Here is a 16,468-nt window from a genome sequence, read left to right on the forward strand (position 1 = left end):
GAAGGAAGAAGAAAGAAGAAAGAAAGAAAGAAAGAAAGAAAGAAAGAAAGAAAGAAAGAAGAAAGAAAGAAAGAAAGAAAGAAAGAAAGAAAGAAAGAAAGAAAGAAAGAATGAAAGAAAGAAAGAAAGAAAGAAAGGATGAAAGGATGAAAGGATGAAAGAAAGAAAGAGAAAGGAAGGAAGGAAGAAAAGAAAGGAAGAAAGAAAGGTGGGAAAATGAGCAAAAAACAGCAACAAAATCCTGACTATTAAGTACTACTATGTTGACAAGAACACATAAGACAAACAAAAAGAAATGACATGGAAATATCTACAAGCAAAGCCACAAAAGAAAAATACAGATTGGACATGAGTCCAATAAGAATTCCTAGAAGAAATAAAGAAAGCAATAAAAAGAGCAAAAAAATATTTTACAGATCAAATCAGTTCAATAGAAGAAAATTTAGGCATGGAAATGGCAGCAACACAAGAAAATTATGAAGAGAGAATTAACATAGTAATAAAAAAAAAGAGGAACAAAAAATACTGAAGAAAAAAACTGAAATGCAGAATTGGCCAGATATAAAAAAGAGAAATAAAAGTTCCCTGAAAAAAAAGTGGTTCCTGGGAGCAGAGCCAAGATGGTAGAAAAAACCAGAGACTTTCTGGAGTTCTCCCCCCAATCCCCTCCAAATACCTGGAAAAAATGACTCCAAAAAAATTCTAGAGCTACAGAACCCACAAAATGAGAAAGTGGAACACATTTTCAAACAACACAACCTGGACAGGGTTGGGATATAGCACTGGGCTGGGAGCAGAGAATAGTCTGGTGCAGTCAGTGCCAGAATAGACAGGGCCAGAGCAGATCTAATGGGACTGAAGCAAGGGCAGCTGTGACAGTTTTCAGACATCTCAACCTACAGCATAGAATGTCAGTGGGAAAACACCAGGGGAAATGGGCTAAAGAGGAGCACTTGCACATTCCACCTGGAGTCATTCCCAGCCCTGGGGCGGGGGGAGTTAGGGGGGGTAGGGTGACTGTGGTGGCAGCAGCAACAGCAGTGTCTACTTCCAGAACTCTGGGCCCACATACGGTGGGGGATTGAGTGGCTGATACAAAACCCCTGAAGCCTGGGACAGTACAACCTCCCCACTCCCACCACCTGAAAGCAAAATGCCACCTTGACAAAGAGCTAAAAAAGTCAAGTATCTGGCTGAGAAGATGAACATACAATATAAAAAACCCAGACTATAGAGTCTTACTTTGGTGACAAAGAAAATCAAAATATGCAACCAGAAGACCACAAAGTCAAAGCTCCTACATCAAACATCTCCAAGAAAAATATGAATTGATTGCAGGCCATGGAAGAGCTCAAAAAGGATTTTAAAAATAAAGAAACACACAGGAAAAAATTGAGAAGAGAAATGAGAGTGATGCAAGAAAATAATGAAAATCTACTCAACAGCTTGCTATGGGAGACCTGAAAAAATACTGAAGAAAATAATCCCTTATAAAATAGACTAACCCAAATTACAAAAGAGGTCCGAAAAACCAATGAATGAGGAGAAAAAAGCCTTAAAAGCTAGAATTGGACAAATGGAAAAGGAGGTCCAAAAGCTCACTGAAAAAAATAATTGCCTAAAAATTAGAAAAGAGCAAATGGAAGGTAATGACTTTATTTTTTTTCTTTTTTTAAATTTTTCTTTTTCATTTTTTAACACAGTTTATAATAGATGAAACAATTCAAACTTTTGGTCAGGTGATACTTCTTTTTAAAGCATTTACAATATGGGCCACAAAAGAATTTTTTTTTTAAACATTAACCAACTGAGACACAAATAACTTTAAGTTGCTAACTTCACAAGCTCTTCATCTAATTGTCTCCACAGTATTGCTAAGAATTAAAGGACCCTAACTTATTGTTCTTGGTCTAAAATCCTATGCCTAATAGCTTAATTTTAGACTTAACCTCGGATGTTCCCCTACCAATAACCTATAATTGAATAGATCTGGTATTAAGCATGCAAATCTTTTGACTATAGGAAATTGCACATTGCACGGATACAATATCTCCCCAACTTCATGTCATTTCCGGGCAAGATTAGATTATTCACTTGCATTTAGTCAGGCTTAAGGACTGGCAGGTGTCAGTGGGGATAGTGAGTCAGGAGAATCCTACCTCAGCCCACCCTTCCTATGAGATCACCTTTTGCAGTTCATACCAGCATCTCACCAGCTTACTGGCATCCTGGATTGAAGGCTCAGATCACCTCTCTTGCTACCTATACCTGGAGTTAGACTCAGAAGAACAGTCACTTAATACTAACATAGTATCTAAAAAATGGCAAGTTCTAATGACCAGGTTTCAAACATGATTATAATTTCACTTTGGCTAAGGAACATCTTTTGAGGCAAGTCTTAAGTGGCTTACATGCCTTTCTATGCATGTTCTAATTCCTGATTAAATAGCAGTCATAAAATCAAATTTATCATTAAAACCTTAACTTTTCCATCAATGCCAAATTTTACCCGAGGCTACCTTCCTCTAGGAAATTTAGACTGAAATTGTTTTCCCAAAACTAAAGATGTCATTGATTTATTCTCAGCAATTAATTCAGTCAATTGTTTTAATACTAATTGCTTTTACCTCACTTAGTAACACGTCCAAATTTTCTCCCCATCACTCCCCTCCCCCTAATACCTTGCATTCTGATTACTCCTTCCCTCAACGTACCCTCCCTTCTATCACATCCCACCCTTCCCTTATCCCCATCTTCTCTCTTTTCTTGTAAGGCAAGATAGATTTCTATACCCCATTCCCTGTATTTCTTATTTCCCAATTATATGCAATAAAAATTCTGAACATCTGTTTCTAATACTTTGAATTCCAACTTCTCTCCCTCCCCCTCTCCCTCCGCAGCCCCACTGAGAAGGGAAGCAAGTCGATAGAGACTAAATATTTGTTCTTTTGCAAAAGACTTCTGTAATAGTCATGTTGTGTAGTACTAATTATATTGCCCTCTGTCCTACTCTATTCCCCCTTATTTTTTTCCCCTACAATTGACCTTGTCCCTTCTAGAAAGTGTTTATTTCTAGTGACTCCCTCTCCCATAAGCCCTCTGTTCTAACCATTCCCTCACCCCACCTGTCACCTCTTCTCCTTCTTTTCTGTTGTGTGATATAAATTTTCATATCAAATTTAGTGAGCATGCTAATCCCTCCTTCAGCCACATGTGGAGAGAGTAGCTTTATTTCCCCCCAATCCTTTTCTCCCTTATCTCTTCCATTGAATAAGATTTTTCTTATCTCTTTTATGAATATGGCCTGCCCCATTCCATTTCTCTCTTTCTCTTCCTGGAATTTTCCTCTTTCACCCCTTAATTTTTTATTTTATTTTATTTTTTATGTGGATATCATCTCTTCTGATATAACACACTCTTTACTCTCTATCTATCTATGTGTATGTGTGTGTGTGTGTGTGTGTGTGTACAATCTCTTCATCTATCTAAATACTGAGAAAAGATTCAAGAGTTAAAAATATTTTCTTTCCCTGTAGTAATGCAAACAGTTCAGCTTTAGAGAGTCTTTTATGATTTTTCTTTCCTGTTTTCCTTTACATGCTTCTTTTGATTCTTGTCTTGGGCAGTCAAATTTTTCTATACAGATCTTGTCTTTTCCTCAACATGAATGATTGAAAGTCGTATATGTCAATGAAGGACCATTTTTTCCCTTGAAGTATTATACTCAGATTTGCTGGGTAAGTGTTTCTTGGTTTCAATCCCAGTTCCTTTGGCCTCTGAGATATCCTATTCCAAGCCCTATGATCCCTTAATGATGAAGCTGCCAGATCCTGTGTTATCCTGATTGTATTTCCACAGTACTCAAATTGTTTCTCTCTAGCTGCTTGCAGTATTTTCTCCTTGATCTGGGAACTCTGAAATTTGGCCACAATATTCCTAGGAGTTTCTCTGCTTGGGTCTTTTCAGGAGGTGATCAGTGAATTCTTTCAACATTTATTTTGCCCTCTGATTCTAGAACATCAGGGCAGTTTTCCTTGATAATTTCATGGAAGATAATGTCTAGGCTCGTTTTTTGATCATGGCTTTCAGGTAGTCCCATAATTTTTAAATTATTTCTCCTGGATCTATTTTTCGGGTCAGTTGTTTTTCCAATGAGTTGTTTCACGTTATCTTCCATTTTTTCAAATTTTGGTTTTGTTGACTAACTGCTTGGTTTAACTCAAAGTCATTTGTTTCCCTGAACTCAATTCTCTCTTTCAGAGAATTATTTTCTTCAGTGAGCTTTTGAACCTTCTCCTCCATTTGGCTAATTCTGCTTTTTAAAACCTCCTTCTCCTCATTGGCTTTTTGGACCTCTTTTTCCAGTTGAGTTAGCCTCTTTTTAAAGCTGTTATTTTCCTCAGCATTTTTTTGGCTCTCCTTTAGTAAGCTGCTAACTTGTTTTTTAAGGTCTTCTAGTACCTGAGCCTAGTTTAAGTTCCCTTTAGAGGCAGAGGCCTTGACTTCCTCTGACAATATGCTTTGTTCTTCCTCATCTGAAAGGATAAGGGGAGGCACTTGTTCCCCAAGGAAGTAACCTTCTATGGTCTTATATTTTTCCCGTTTTGGGGCATTTTCCTAGCCAGTTATTTGACTTCTGAGCTTCCTCTCCACAACTACCTCGCCTCCAGTTCTGCCAAGCCAGCACCTGGGGGCTAAGATTCCAATGAGCTGCTCCAAAGCCTAAGGGGTTTTAGGCAGGGGCAGGACTGCTATTCAGTATGAGACTAAGACCAGCTGCTCAGGTGGGGGCAGTTCTGCCATCCAGGGCTCAATTCCCTCAGGGGGTTTACTATGAGACCTTCAACAATGGATGCAGGTTACCGCCTGCTTTGGGAGCCCCATCTGCTGCTGCCTCTACTGCTGCCACCTGAGGAGCCCTGAGTTATGGGGATACCCTGCTCCCCTCTTGGTCAGCTGAAAAGACCCTCTCACTGACCTTTGGTGACTGTGGGTTGAGGGATCTGCAGTGCTGCTGGAGATTCCATCCCTGAAGCCTGCTTGGATTTGCTCCTTTCAGTGCCACATGGCCAAGGCAGGGTTGGGCTCTGCTCTGCGTCTGGTGCAGAACAGACCTTTCCCATTGGTCTTTCAGGTCTCTCAGGGACAGAAATCTCCACTCTGTTGTTCTGTGGCTTCTGCTGCTCTAGAATTTGTTGAGAGCTCTTCCTTATAAGTATTTTATGGGCTGTGGGGTAAGAGCTAAGCATATGTGCATCTTTCTACTCCTCCATCTTGGCTCCTCCCCTGAAGAGTTTCAAAGCTAATGACTTTAAATGAAATCAAGAAATCATAAAACAGAACCAAAAGAATGAAAAAGTAGAAGACAATGTGAAGAATGTTAGTGGAAAACAACTGACCTGGAAAACAGATCTAGGAGATATAATTTAAAAATTAGTGTTCTACCTGAAAGCCATACTCCTAAAAAGAGCTCAGACATTACCTTTCAAGAAATTATTAAGGAAAACGACCCTAATATTCTGTAACCAGAGGGTGAAATAAAAATTGAAAGAGTCTACCAATAACCTCTTGAAAGAGATCACAAAAGAAAACTCCTAGGAATATCATAGCCAAAGGCCAAAGTTCCCAGGTGAAGGAGAAAATATTACAAAGCAGGCAGAAAGAAACAATTCAAGTATTGTGGAAATACAATCAGAATAACACAAGATCTGGCAGCCTCTACATTAAGGGACACATTAAGGGCTTGGAATATGATATTCCAGAGGTCAAAGAGCTAAGATTAAAACCAAGAATCACTTACCCAGAAAAACTTAGTATAATACTGAAGGGGGAAAAAAGGATCATTCAATGAAATAGCAGACTTTCAAGCACTCTTGCTGAAAAGACCAGAGCTGAATAGAAAATTTGACTTTCAGATATAAGAATCAAGAGAAGCTTGAAAAGGTAAACAGGAAAGAGATATCATAAGAATCTTATTAAAATTGAACTGTCTACATTCCTGCATGAAAATATAATATTTGTAACTCATGGAACTTTCTCAGTATGAGGATAATTGTAGGAAATAGAAAGATGAGAGAGAGAGAGAGAGAGAGAGAGAGAGAGAGAGAGAGAGAGAGAGAGAGAGATTGGTTGATTGCTGTCCTTCATTTTCAAAGAGGACCAAAATGACATCAACACGATACAGTGAAATTTCAATGTGTCAGACTGTGGTTGATCAGACCAATCCAAGCTCAGAAGGCTCTACCACAGGTTGAGCACAGATAGTCCACGTGAATATTTGGAGTGGATACCCCAAATCTGTACATCCTACATTTCTTTTGTGCTATCTCAATTCTGTTTTTCTCAAAGACTACAACACCCTTTCTAATGAGGTCATGCCATCCTGAGCAGTCCTGTGCCAGTGTCTCCCATGTTGCACAGCCAAATCCAAAGGTGTTGAGAGAGACCTTGAGAGCATTCTTCTATCTCTTCTTCTGATCACCATGTGATTGCATGCCCCATGTGAGTTCTCCATAAAATAGTCTTTCTGGCAAGCATCCATTTTGCATTAGAACAACGTGGCCAGCCCATTGGAGTTGTGCTCTCTGAAGCATAGTTTGTATGCTTGGCAGACCAGCTCAAACAAGGACTTCAGTGTCTGGTACCTTATCCTGCCAAGTAATTCTCAGAAGCTTCCTAAGACAGTTCAGATTGAAGCGATTCAGTTTCCTGGAATGGCATTGGTAGACTGTCCATGTTTCACAAGCATATAACAACGAGGTCAGCACAACGGCTCTGTAGACATTCGATTTGGTAGTCAGTCTAATACCTCTCCTCTCCCAAACTTTTCTTCAGAGCCTCCCAAACACTGAGTTAATCCTGGCAATGTGTGCATCAACCTCATTGTCAAATGTGTGCATCCCTGGAAAGTACACTACCAAGGTAAGTGAACTTATCCACAGCATTCAAAACTTCAACATTTGTTGTAACCAATAGTTCCCCGTAAGGATGGTGTGGTGGTGGCTGATGGAGCACCTATGTTTTCTTGGTGCTAATTATTAGGCCAAAAGTAGCACAGGCAGCAGAGAATTAATCCATACTTTGTTGCACCTCAGCTTCAGAAGCTGCACTGAGTGCACAATCATCTGCTAACAGAAAAGCATGCACCAACACTCCCTCTGCTTTGGTCTTGGCTTGTAGACTTTTCAATTTGGAGAATTTACCATCAGTGCTGTAACTTACCTTGATGCCATGTTCATCCTCATTAAAAGCATTTTGACAACATGGCTGGAAAAATCATGCTAAAAAGCATGGGAGCAAGCACACAGCCCTGTTTCACTCCATTGGTGACTGGGAAGGCATGAGAGCATTGTCCGTTATCCAGAACCTGAGCAAACATGCCATCATGAAATTAACATATAATATTGATGAACTTCTCCAGGCAGTTAGATTTTGACACAATTTTCCATAAGCCCTCAAGTCTAACAGTGTCAAAGATTTAGATAGAGGGCACAGGGTGAATTGAGAATAAAGGAATGATATCTGTAAAATAAAATTAAGAGGTGAAAGAGGAATATATTTGGAGAAGGAGAAAGCAAGAGAGAGAATGAAGTAAATTCTTTCATATAAGAGAGGCAAGAGAAAGTTTTCATAATGCAGGAGAAGGCAGGGAGGTGAAAGGGAATGAGTGAAGATTACTCTCATCAGATTTGGCTTAAGAAGAGAATAACGTACGCAATTAATTGGATATCTTAGCCTACAGGAAATATGAGGGAAGAGGAAGGTGGGGGGGGGGGTGATAATAGAAAAGAGCATAGATTGGGAGAGGGGGTATTCAGAAAGAAACACTTTTGGAAAGAGACAGGGGCAAAGAAGAAAACAGAACAACAGGGACTGTAATAGGATAGAGAGAAATATAGTCTTTCACAACATGACTATTACGAAAGAGCTTTGCAAAGCTACACATGTATAGCCTATGTTGAATTGCTTACCTTCTCAATGAGAGTGAGTGGGGAGAAAAGAAGGGGGACAATTTGGAACTCAAAGTTTGAAAAACAAATGCTAATAATTGTTTTTACATGGAACTAAGAAATAAGACATACAGGCAATGGGGTATAGAAATATATCTTTCCCTACGAGAAAGTAAGGGGGATGGGCATAGGGGAGGGGGTAATAGAAGGGAGGGAAGACCAGGGGGAGGGAAGAGCAGATTTCAAACTATATTTCCAAGTGGTAATTATCAAAACCATCTTATATTGGCTAGTAAATAGAGTGGTTACTCAGATTAAAAATAGATTAGGTATATAATATATGGAGGTAAATGACTACCCTAATCTATTTTTGATACGCTAAAAGATTCAAATTTTCCTGGCAAGAATACACTATTTGTTAAAAACTGCTGGAAAAAAATAGAAAACAGCCTGGGGGAAACTAAATATAGACCAATATTTCACACCAAATACGAAACAAGGGTATGTCAGTATGTAATTTAGAAATGAACAATTACCGATTAAGCAAATTAGTGGAGCATTGGGGGAAAAATTCCCTGTCAGATCTATGAATAAGGGAAGTAAGTATTATAATAAATAATAAGAGATAGTGAAAATCATGGGAGGGAAAGTGGATAATTTTGATTGCATAAAATTAGAAAGTTTTTGCAGAAACAAAACAAATGGTAAAAAATTGGAAACTAGAAACTAGGGGGAAATTTACAGCAAATTTCTCTGATAAAAACCAAGTTTCTAAAAATAAGAATGATTCTCCAGTTAATAAATGATCGAAGGATATGAACAGACAATTTTCAGAAAAATAAGTCAAAGCTATTAATAGTTATATTAAAATGCTTGAAAAAACTGAGACAACTCTGAGGTACCAGCTCACACTTATCAGATTAACTAACATGACAGAAAAGGAAAATGACAGAGGCAGGAGCTGATGTGAAAAAAAAAACCGACATACTTTTGCATTGTCAGGGGAGTTGTGAACTGGTCCAAGGATAAGGGAGAACAATTTGGAACAATGCCAGAAAGGTTATAAAACTGTATACCTTTTGACCTACCAATACTACTTATTAGGTCTGTATCCCAAAGAGATCAAAAAAAGAGGACATATATGTACTTTATGTACAAAAATACTTACAGCAGTTCCTTTTGGTGGTGGCAAAGAAGTGGAAATTGAGAGGATACTCCTCAGCTGGGGTATAGGCAAACAAGTTGTGGTAAACAATTGCGATGGATTACTATTGGTGCTATAAAAATGACAACCAAGACAATTTCAGAAAAACTTGGGAAAACCTATATGAATTGATGCAGAGTAAAGTGAGCAAAACCAGTAGAACATTGCTCACAGTAATAGCAATATCATGATGGTGATCAAGTATGAAAGACTTAGCTACTTTTATCCATGACAATTCTTAAAAACCCTGTAATAAAAAAAATGCTGTCCACCTCCAGAGACAGAAGTGATGAACTCTAAATGTAGACTGAAGCATACTGGGTTGTTTTTTTTTCTTACTTTTTCTTTTTTGCAGTATGGCTGATATGGATGTGTGTTTTGCATGACTTACAATACTGCTTACTTTCTCAATGCTTAAAGGAGGAGACATAGGAAGGGAGAGAATTTGGAATGCAAAAAAAAAGATGAATTTTTTTTTAAAAGAACTAAGGAAAATTTACTATGTAGTAGAGGAGATATGAGCATGATTGTAATCATAGAAGAAGAAACCAAAGGAGAGGGAGAGATTGAAGATGAACGACAAAAATTGGACTGCTGCAGAAAGGTTCCAGAGGGAAAAAGAGGTATTGATATCAAAGTAACAGATGAAGTGCTTAGCTTTGAACCGACTCCAAGTGTAGAGGAAAGTAGCAGAGGACTAGTTAGTCAACCACTTCTGTTAGCTGTTCTTTTATACATAAGACTTCTCTCTATCTTGACTGAAAGGATCTTGTGAAAGTCTTTGCAAAACGCTTTGATGACATGTAGATATTATCACAGATGCTAATAGATTAAATTTGATAAGAATAAGTATAATTACTCTACTTGGCTTCAAAAAACCTCATCTAATAAAAGTACAGGAAGGGTTGTTCTACACTATCTATGAAAAAGCCATGGATGTTTTAGTGTATGCTAAGCTGAGTACCAGTAAACATTGAGATGTGGCAATAAGAAATGCTGGTGTGGTTGTTACAATGCCTTAACAGGAGTAATGCCAAGAAAAGAGGAGCATCAAGGAACTGGTTACAGTTCCAGAGCCAAGCACTCACACTTGTAGCTACAAAGAAGCAAGGACCCTTCCTGGGTAAAGAACACAGTACAGATAAGAAAAGGAGTGAACACACCTCTCCCTAGACCACAACACCTTGGAAGCACCAAAAACTTGAAACCCCCCCAGAACTAGTTCTGAAAAAAGCAGCATAAAAAAGCCTGAAGCTTGGGACAGTGCCTCCCCCAGCCCAGGTCAGCAGAGTCCACCTTTAACACAAAGTTCAAAGTCAAGACATAGGTTGGAAAAATAATCAAATAACAACATAAAAGAATTTAACCATAAAACCCTAGTATGGTGGTAGGGAAAAACAAGACACACCCTCAGATGAAGACAACAGTGTGAAAACAACTTTAAGCAAAGCCTGACACAAATATGCTAATTGAACACAACCCTGACAAGAATTCCTCAGAGAGTTAAAGAAAGAAATGAGTGGTAGAGGAAAAATGCGAAAAGAAATTACAATGGTGTAAGACAATTAGGAAAAGAAAATTAACAGCTTGGTAAGAGAAGCACAAAAAAATACTAAAGAAAATAACATACTAAAAAATAGAATTGTACAAATGGTAAAAGAGAAACAAAAATTCACCAAAGCAAAGACAATCTTAAAAAATACAATTGACCAAAGGAAAAAAGAGATACAAAAGCTCACTGAAGAAAATAATTTCTTAAAAATTAGAATTGGCTCAAGGGAAGATAATAACTCTGTGGTACATCAAGAAATGATTTTTAAAAGTTTTTTAAAAAGGAAATATAGAATAAAATGTGAAATATCTCATTGGAAAGGCAACTGGATTAGAAAATTGACTGAGGAGAGATAATTTAAGAATTATCAGACTATCTGAAAGACATGATAAGAAAGAAACCTAGACATCATATTTCAAAGCATTGTAGAGAAAAATTGCCATCATATATTAGATTCAGAAGGGAAAAGAGAAATTGAAAGAATACATTGATAAGAAAGTGAACCCAAAAGGAAAACTTCCAGGGAGGTTATAAATAAATTGCAGAGCTTCCAGACCAAGAAGAAAATATTGCAAGCAGACAAAAAAAAAAAAAAACAACATCCAAATAATGTGGAGTCACAGGCAGGATAATGAAAAATTTAGGAACTACCACTTTGAAGGACCAGAGGGCTTAGAATATGATATCCCAGAAGACAAAGGAGCTAGGATTACAACCAAAAAATAATCTACCCAGAAAAACTGAGTATAATCTTTCAGGAGAAAAGAAAAAAAGGACACATTGAAATAGAGGACATTCAAACATTTCTGAGGAAAAGACCAGAGGTGAATAAGAAAATTGGCAAATGCAAGATTCAAAAGAAGCATAGAAAGGAAAACATGACAGGGTAATTGTAAGAGACTCAATAAAGTGAAACTGTTTGCATTCCTAAATGGGAAAAAAATACTTGTGACTCCAAAGTACTTACCATTATTTAGACATTTTGAAGGATTATATCTAAATAGAGGGCATGAATGTGATTCAGTATATTAGGATGATCTCACAAAAACTGGAAAGAAAAGTTGAGGGGGAAGAAAAAGGGATGCATTGGGAGAAGGGGAAAGGTAGAAGTAGAATAGGGATATTTTATTCACATTAAAGGGGTGTGGAAGGAAGAACTTTTATAGTGGAAGGGAAAATGAGGGTAATAGTAGGCAATGTTTGAATTTCGCCCTTATTGGAAATGGTTCAATTGGATAAGAAATCTATCCAATCCAATAGGGAAACAGGAGTGAAAGGGAATAAGAGTTGGGGGGAGGGGGGCAGGTGTTGATAAAAAACAGGGCAACATGCAATTTATAGAAGCAAATAAATAAATTTAAATAAATATAGCAACCTCATATTTGACAAGTATAAAGACAAGATTTTGGAATAAGAATTTGTTATTTGCTAAAAAAAAAGAAAAAAACTGTTGGGAATACAGGAAAGCAGTATGGTAGAAATTAGGCTTAGACCATTTACCAAGATAATGTAAAAATAAACACATGACCTAGATATAAAGAGAGACATCACAAGAAAACTTAAAGAACATGAAACATACTGCTTAACAGACTTACAGATAGGTGAACATTTGATAAATAAACAAGGGATAAATAGCAGATCGAGTTGTAAAATGGATAATTTCAATTACATTAAATTATAAAGGGGTTATACACATAAAACAAACATAGCCAAGATTAGAAGGAAGGAAGAAAATTTAAGAAAAAAATTTTACAGCCCTTCATAAGTTGAAGTGAGCAGATCCAGGAGAACAATATACAACAACAGCAATATTATAAGAATAACCAACTATGAAAGGTTTAGCTACTTTGGTCAATCCAGTGGTCTACCACCACTCCAAAGGACTCATGGTATAAAATGCTGTCCACTTGCTGATAGAGAACTCAGAGTGCAGACTGATGCATATCTTTTCCTTTATTTTTTTTCAAAACATAGCTAAGGGGGAGATCTGCTTTGCATAAGTATATGTGTATATTGAGTATATTTTAAGTATTTATTATCTTCTCAAGGTGTAAGGGAGGAGACAAAGAGAGAGAATGTGGAACTGAAAATAAAGAAAAAAAATTTAAAAGAATGTGGGAGAAAGATGGTGGAAATTACCTGACTTTCCCAATTACCCCCAGAAATAATGTAAAATAATGCCTCAAAGTGAACTTCAGAGTGGTAGAAATAATTAAAGGTTGAAGTAAACAGTTATCCAACCTAAGACAATTCTGGAGGACTAGGAAAGACCTGACCTCCAGGGGTTGTGTTCTGGCCTAATTGAAGCAGAGATGCCTCTAGACAGATATCAACAAACCAACAAATAACAAGCCCTGAGGGCATCTGTGTAGGAGGCAGCCTCAACTTCAAGAACTTTCACCCCACTGATAGTGTCAGGGTCAGCCCTGGAGGCATCTGTGTAGGAGGCAGCCTCAGCTTCAAGAACTTTCACCCCACTGATAGAGTCAGGGTCAGCCCTGGGGGCATTTGTGTAGGAGGCAGCCTCAACTTCAAGAACTTTCACCCCACTGATAGTGTCAGGGTCAGCCCTGGAGGCATCTGTGTAGGAGGCAGCCTCAGCTTCAAGAACTTTCACCTCACTGATAGTGTCAGGGTCAAGTCTGGAGCACAGAAAGATTGCCAGGCTCTCCACTGCCTGAGGCTGCACCTGGGGCCCATATGCACTGACCAGATGCAGGGCCAGGCAGTGGTTGTGAGCAGGAAGGAACAAGTATACATTAATGAGTGTAGTTACAGAGAGTGGGCCTTGATGGCTGTGGTCACTCACAGGGCAGTGGAATCCCTGGTTCTAGTTCCAGGACAAAGGGTGAGATAAAGCTTGCAGCTGCTGAAGGGAACCACAGGGAGAAAGAGTACTTGTGATGACAGCATTGCTTAAAAAAATGCACATGGTCTATACTTACAGACAATGGTATGAGCTGGAGAAGCACTGAGAATATCTGGTCTTGGATTATAAAATGTGGGAAGAACTAAGAAGTCAAAGGCCTCCAGACAGAGCTCAGAAAACAACAGCCCAAAAAACCTGAAGCCTGAGACATTAACCCCCACACCTCAGGACTAGCGCCTGACGCTGACACAAAATTAACAGCCAAAAAATAGGCCACTAGAAAATGGTTCAGCAAAGGACAAAGAATCAGGTCATAGAAGCTCATGTGGTGATAGGAGAGATAAAGGATCAAACTCAAAAGGCAGGGAGGTCAAAATATCTACTTCTAAAGCTACAAAGAAAAATGTGAAGTGGTCACAAGCCATCAGAGAGGGACAGGATATTAGAAGAAAAAACGAGAAAATCAAGATAATTGTGGAAAGAAAGTCAACTAAGTGAAAAGGAGATCAAAAATATTAAAGAAAACAATTTTTAAATGTGAATTGGGCAAGGTGAAGCTATTGACTTCATAAGCTAATGACACCAAGAAGTGATAAAACAAAATGAAAAGAATGAATAGAAGAAAATGTGAAATATCTCCTCACAAAAACAACTCATGTGAAAAAGAGATTGAGGAGAGACAAGTTAAGAATTGTTGACCTCTCTGAAGGTTTGATGACAAAGAGTTTAGACACTATACTTCAAGCAATTATGAAGGAAAATTGCCATGAAGTTTCAAAATTAGAAGGTAAAATAGAAGTTGAAAAAAAATCCACTGATCATCATCTGAAAGTGATCCCAAAATTAAAGTTCATGGGAACATTATAGTTTAGTTGTGAAGTCCCAGGTCAAGGAGAAAATACCGCCAGGAAAAAAAAAACTTAAATACTGTGGAGCTCCAATCAGGATAAGACAAGATAGAGCAGTTTCTATATTAAAAGACCAAAGGGCATGAAACATGATATTCCAAAGAGCAAAGGAGGTGGGTTTACAACCAAGAATTACTTAATGAACAAAGCTGAGTGTAATCCTGCAAAGGAAAAATGAATTTTTAATGAATTAAAGTATGTTCAGGTAGTCTTGAAGAAAAGACCAGAGCTTAACAGAAAATTTGACCGAGAAGACTCAGAAGAAACATAAAAAGGTAAACATAAAAGACCAATTGTAAGAAATTTAATAGGGTCAAACGGTTTACTTCTTACATGAGGAAGTCATCTGTAACTCTTAAAAATTATCATTACTAGCGTAGTTTGAAAGAGTATACATAGATAGAAGGCTTGAGGTTGAGTTGATTATGATGAGATGGTCCTAAAAAATAAAACTGGATAAGAAGAGGTAACATGGAATAATAATCTCAAACAAACAAGGTACGAATGGAAAAACTGTTACAGTGGAGGGAAGTAGGGGGTGGAGCACTAGTAGTGCTAAAATCTGAATTCTCATCAGAACTGGGTTAAAGAAGGAATAATATTCATTTAAAAGGGTATAAAGTCTTCTTAAGTTACAGGGAAATGAATGGGAAAGGGAACAAAATAAGAAGCAATTAGAAGCAATATAGATGGGGGAATCAATGACCAGAAGTAACTTTAGACATTTGAGGTATGCATAGTATGGTTATACATATACGTGTGTGTGTGTGTGTGTGTGTGTGTGTGAGAGAGAAATGGTGATTTTCTTTAATGTAGAAAGAGGAGGGAGGGAGAAAGACAATTCAGAATTTAAAATGTAACCAAAAAATTCAATTTAATTTAAAAAAAAAGAAGGTATAATCCTTGAGAACAGGGATTGGCTTATATTTCACTTTGTATCTCAAATTCTATGTGCTTTGCCCACAGCAAGAGATTATTACATTCATTATTCATTCACTTATTTGATGGTGTTTACACCTTCCATACATGTGCATGTACAAGTGCATCCATGAACATGCACACACACTGCCCAAAAAAAGTCGTATTAAGAATTAATAGTTTGCACATGTGTATGTGTATATACATATACAAATATATTTGTATATATTTATTTGTGTGCATGTACATATAGTCAGCAATTATGTAGCACTTTGAGGTTTATAAAGTGTTATCCAGATGTTAAGTCATGTGATCCTTACAACAACCCTATGAGGTAGGTTCTTTTCAACATGAGGGAGAAAAAAAGAAATTAAATATGACTTGACCAAGGTCACAGACATAGGGAGGGTCTGAAGCAGGGTTTGAATTCATGTCTTCCTGACTCCACACTCATCACTCTCTCCACTTGGCCACCTTTGTGCCTCCCTCTCTGTATCTCTTCCTAGCTCTGTGTCTCTAGTCTATATCTTTCCTGCTTTCTGTCTCTGTTCCTCTCTCATGCTCACTGACTCGGTGACACTGTAGTTCCCTCTGTACGTTAGTGGGGTTCCATCTTGCTCTTTGTCTCTTGCCATCACTGTCTTTCTATAAGTCCTGGCTCCACCAACATCTCATTTTGTGAGTTTAACAAGTCAGTTTCCTCTCAGGGACCCTATACCATCAAGATCCATTGTCTGCACCCTCCATGCCTCTTAACATGCCAGAAACCTATTGCCAGGCTCTTTCTCAAACCAGACAAAAGACAGGTCTGCAGTATTTAAAGCTCTCCATTGCTGTTGGCTTTGGTATTCTTGCTACTCTCTCAATAAATGACTCAGTCTAACAGATATGCAGACAAGCCTTCGAAGTAATGGTAAGCAGCTGTATTACTATTTGTCAAAGATATGTCAATGATGTTTTCATCAGTAACATACAAGTTCATTTGGCAGTATCCCTGCATTCATTGCAGCTTTTTGCCGTTGTGTGTGTGGGATGGCAAGACCCTTATTGAAACTGACTACTCAGAGG

The 16,468-nt window shown here is 37.9% G+C and overlaps 1 pseudogene; it reads right to left on the bottom strand.

Moving 5' to 3' along the window:
• Positions 1-16,035, bottom strand: part of LOC140507530 (interferon-induced very large GTPase 1-like) — a 29,274-nt pseudogene extending 13,239 nt beyond the window's left edge.
• Positions 16,036-16,468: the final 433 nt, after the last annotated feature.

The sequence above is a fragment of the Notamacropus eugenii genome, chromosome 5 (assembly GCF_028372415.1).
Source record: "Notamacropus eugenii isolate mMacEug1 chromosome 5, mMacEug1.pri_v2, whole genome shotgun sequence".
Lineage (NCBI taxonomy): Eukaryota > Metazoa > Chordata > Mammalia > Diprotodontia > Macropodidae > Notamacropus > Notamacropus eugenii.